This window comes from Alligator sinensis, unplaced genomic scaffold (genome assembly GCF_000455745.1).
Source record: "Alligator sinensis unplaced genomic scaffold, ASM45574v1 scaffold1169_2, whole genome shotgun sequence".
In the NCBI taxonomy this organism is placed as follows: Eukaryota; Metazoa; Chordata; order Crocodylia; family Alligatoridae; genus Alligator; species Alligator sinensis.
The window spans coordinates 113,149-118,267 of NW_005843230.1; the positions used below are offsets into that span (position 1 = coordinate 113,149).

The following is a 5,119-nucleotide window of genomic DNA, read 5'->3' on the forward strand; positions in this document are numbered from 1 at the left end:
CTGGGCATCCTGGGCTCCGGCCGCCAGTGGATACTTGGCTATGCCTGTAGTCAAGCCACTGCATAACCTGACATTTGTTAATACCCCAGAGCCTTTGCCCTGGACTTCAGAAGCCGAAGCTGCTTTTGCCTCTATTAAACAAGTTCTGTCGCAAGCTCCTGCCCTAGGCCTTCCCAATTATATTAAACCCTTTATTCTTTTTTGTCATGAAAAAGATGGATTTGCACTTACTGTGCTCAGTCAACCACATGGAGACAAGCACAGTCCCATTGCTTATTAAAGATCTGCTCTTGACCCACTTGCAGCCGGACTTCCTCCATGTCTTTGTGCTCTAGCCACAGCTGCTATTACTGTTGAACTGTCCTCTAACCTGGTATTAGGCTCTTCCCTTACTATTGCTGTCCCACATGCTGTAGCAGCCCTTTTACTAAAAACTTAAACTCAACACCTTTCATATGCTAGATTGACTAAGTATGAAATTTTGCTTCTTTCTGCTGGAAATATTACTCTATCTAGATTCCCTGTTTTAAACCCTGCCTCCCTGTTGCCTACTCCTTCAGATGGTGAACCCTACGATTGTATTGCTGTTACTGCCCACCTAATAATGCCCTGTACTGATCTAAAGGACATCCCCTTGCAAAACCCAAATCTAGTATTTTATGTTGATGGGTCATGTGAAAGAAACTCAAAAGGTTCTCTTGTTGCAGGATATGCGGTATGTTCGCAATATGATGTTACAAAAAGCCATCACTTGCCTAATGTGTATTCAGCTCAAGTTGCCGAGCTTGTGGACCTTACCAGGGCTTGCACCCTAGCCTCTGGTACCTCTGTTTAATATTTACACTGATTCTCACTACACCTTTGGTATTGTACACTATTATGGTCAACTTTAGAAGCAAAGAGTCTTCCTCACATCAGGAGGTGCCAAAATTAGTAATGGTCCATATGTGAATGCCTTGTTAAATGCTTTAGAGTTACCTTCTGCTGTTGCTATTATGAAATGCTAAGCTCACCAGAAACCTTGTGATGTTACACATGGGAATGCTCTGGCAGACTCCTCTGCCAAAGCTGCGGCTATTTCCACTCCTCAGGCTACACCTGTGTTTTTTCTCTATCTCGACTAACCAGTCTCCATTGGCAAGTCTTCACGACATTGCCCTCCTCCAAGATCAGGCTTCAGAACCAGAAAAATATATGTGGAAACTGGCTGGGTGTTTGTTACACCCTGACCATTTGTGGCACTTCCCGGACAGCCACCTGATTGCCCCAACGGTCCTTCTTCCCTATCTTGCTCACATACACCACGGCATAGCACACGTGAGCAAAGGGGGGATGATAGAAGCTGTTAAGCTTGATTGGTTTGCTCCAACTTTTCCATCTGTGGCTCAACAATATTGTTATACCTGCCCTATTTGTCAAGCCCATAATGTGGGAAAGCCTGTGAAACAGCCTCACCACCTCTTGCCTCCCACTTTTGTGATATACATTTACTTGATGATACTATTTTAGACTACTGTATGGCGCTAATGAAGTGTGTTAAGGCTTTTCATTCACAGGTACAAGCAGCTCTCCCCAAGAAACCAGATGAGCCATGGCATTCCATCCTGCCTGGTGACTGGGTCCATGTAAAAGTCCATCAATGGAAGTCATCACTGGAACCCCGCTGGAAAGGCTCATTCCAGGTACTCCTGACAACCAACACTGCAATAAAGTGTCAAGGACTCCAAACGTGGATCCACACTTCAAACAGTAAGAAAACATCACCCCTGTTAGACCCATAGTCTCCTCCACATCAACCTTGTAATCAGCCTCCACAGACTGGTAGTGAGCCTAGCGCCTGCCAAAAGGAGAGCTCAAGACCACTGGTAAGACAAGTGCCTACTGGCGAAGAGGATTGGCCACTACAGAGTGAAGAAAATGTACCCCAACGACACCGTTATGCCCTTCAGGAAAGGAAAAAAGGCTTCTACCTAGTTCCTCATTCCCGAGGTGGGGTTGGTTAGTCGTAACTTGGGTACTTCTCAGTCTTTCCTTTTGGATCATCTTATATGAACTTAAAGATTCACCAGCTAAAAGAAACTTTGTAAATCAGACTAGACTTCAAAACAAGTAAAAAAGATCACTCCCACACTGCCATGCTCACCAAAACACTTTTTTTCAAGTGTCTTATCAATATGCAAAGGATTTAAATGTTTCTAAAAGTTGGGTATGTTCCCACTTGCCTCCTAGTACAAGGTCAGGGGTGCCCATGATTGCTTTATCCCTTAATTGGACCAACTTTTGTGATATGTATGTTAAAATAGCGGAAGGTAAAGAGAGAGAAAAATTAGAAGTTAAAAGGCTCATGGCTATAAATATATAACAGGTTGGGCCAAAAAACGGCCCAAAAGCTGGGAATGTAGAAATAAGTTTAACCAGGTCTCTTACTTGACTAAGAGGAGAGACAAAGAGAGAGAAAGAGAAGAGAAAAAGTTGCTGATGCTATGTGTTTTAACATGTTCTAGGATAAGGAAAAACCTTCATGCCTTGTTTTGTCTTAATATATTAATCTCTGCGTGCAGATGTTAACTTCCCCCTTTCTGGGAACCAGAAACTGATAGCTGTTCCCAAAACACAATGTGTTTGCTAAATAATTAAACTGCCTATGTGTGACAAACGAATGATCAACTTCTTCCTGTTTCTTCAAGGTTGCGCTGTCTGAACCATGCATCTTTTCTCACTGTCTAAAGTATAAATATGCTTGTAAACTTATACAGTTCAGAGTTCCTTTAAGAACCCTCCTCGTGATCACTTGTATAGCTCTAAATAAACCAAGATGGCTCTGTTAATTCTGATACAACCACAATGCGAAGTTTGATTTCTTTCACAACAGCTATAGAAAATGCCCTGTGATTATAAAACAAGTCATTGAAGTTACCAGTACAGCTGCATTATGTACTAGTTCTTTCTTATTTTCATGCAGCCAGTGACCAATCTGGCAGCATTGATAAAATCCATGCAAACAGAGCTAACAAAAAAAGGCAATATTTACAATCCTTCTGGATTGACCAAAATGAACCTGATAGGCCTGTAGAAAGCCCATGGCTGAAAAGATAAAAACACAAATTGTGTGTGGGGCTTGGGTTGCAATAGACAAGTGTCAGCTCATGTCAACTGGAACATTTCTATTGACTTCAGTGGAACTGTGACAATTTATGCCAGCTGAGGCTCTAAGAAAATAGTTTTAAATTGTTCTCTAAACTTAAACAGAAAATGTGGTATCTGGCCAAAAGGAGAATTAGCTATGTTAAAGCAAAGTTTCCTGTTTCTTTCTTAATTGCTCAGCAAAAGCACTGTAAATAAAGAAAACACTGAAGTAGTCAATTCCCATCTTGTCAAGTTTCCCAACAACCACTAATGCAGGTCATTAATAGATTTTTAAAATGCAAAGACCAAGAGACCCTTCCCTATAAGGAGCAATGTTCCTAAAGGCTAGGTTCAACCCTGTACCTCTAACTGTTTTTGAGACATTTCAAACTTTTTTTTTTTTTTAATTTAATTTTCTGGCAATTTTTACGTATCTGACTTTGCCCATGAAGGAGTTTGTACATTCTACTTAAGCAATACATTCAAATCCTACACCCCTAGGTGTAGGGGGTTTGACAGCAACCAACTGAAACAGGCTGCAGATCAGCTCAGAATGGAAAATTTGTTTTCAGTGTACCTACTGAGGTATTTCAGCATCAATATATTTTTTTTTTCATACAAGGGCAGGAATTAATCGCTTATTTAAAGGTAAAACATAAGGATGGAAAAGATCAAAAGGAATTAATTCCATAGAGTGCAGTGGGTCACCATCTGAATATAAATCAGCAATAGAATATAGTCGGAATGACATGCTGGAATTTATTAATAGGAATGCCATACACAAGTCACTGGAAATTAGTTTTCCACTGTATTCAGCCCTAGAGAGTCCTCACCTGCAGCACTGTATCCAATTTAGGACACAATACTTCAAAAAAGATGTGGATAAATTGCAGAGAGTTCAGATTAAGCAAAAAAAATTATAAGAGGTCTAAAAAATGACATGATAAAAGATTGGAAGCACTGGAATTATATTTAGTGTAGAGAAGAGAAGACTGAGGAGGATATGATAAAAATATTTCTTACAAAGATGAGAGTGATCACATAATAATACCAACAGAAATTTGGATGAGGGAACTTTCAAATGTTGAGGGTGATTAAGTACTGGAACAGATTACTTAGAGAGGTCCATCATTGAAGTTCTTTAAGTCCAGGAAAGCAAACATTTCTTTAGGATGCTTTAGACAGAGAGAATTCTAACATGAGCAATGGGTTGGACTGCCTGGTCTCTTGAGGCCCTTTTTCTATGATTAATTTATATTAAGGCTAGAAAGGACTGTTGTGAACATCTAATCTGACCTCCAGAATAACACAGGATTTAGGCATTCACATAGTTCCAAAAGTCTTTGTTTTTATTTATTTACACAACCTTTGCTTGTTAATAAAAGTATATATTCAACATGGAAACAAGATATGGATACTGTCATACATACACACTGTACACAATGACTAAGAGTTCGGCATATATTATAATGATCTCTCCTAGCTCCTGAAGTGCAAAAAGTACACAAAGGTTTAAAGATTACACTACAGATCTCACAGAGACTCAAACCACATATGGGTAGGAAGAAGAAACTGTGGGCATCTTTACACATGGTCTGGGGGTGGGCACTCTAATTAAAGTGCCTGCAGCGTCTTGTGTATTCAGTGTCCCACTGTTGACTGGAAATAATGATTAAACAAGAGATAATGAGAGGCAATAACAATTTGAGCAAATATGCCCCACCAGCGAAGTAAGAGGAGGAGAGTGAAAGCTAATGAGTGCAATCCAGGCCTCCAGCATCTATCATCTCGAGACCTGGATTGTTCTGTGAGGACACTAAATCAAAATTAGTGAACAACTCCTCACAAATGAGTTTTAACTGCAACAAACTATAATGTTTTATTAAACAATATAACAGTAAACAACAATGATCACCAGGAAAACTACAAAATCTATTACACTATCTTTAAGAACAGCTTATTATACTAATATTAGTTGCACTATTATATACAC

General features: G+C 39.8%; 1 long non-coding RNA gene across 2 annotated transcripts in view; it reads left to right on the forward strand.

Annotated features, from left to right (window-relative positions):
* Window positions 1–2,839, forward strand: part of LOC112548513 — a 5,910-nt gene extending 3,071 nt beyond the window's left edge. The window contains exon 2 of one of the 2 annotated variants that reach the window (XR_003092230.1): window positions 708–2,839. This is a non-coding gene — a long non-coding RNA (uncharacterized LOC112548513). The remainder of the gene's footprint in view (window positions 1–707) is intronic. The other variant, XR_003092231.1, reaches the window with a different exon arrangement.
* The last annotated feature ends 2,280 nt before the right edge of the window (window positions 2,840–5,119 follow it).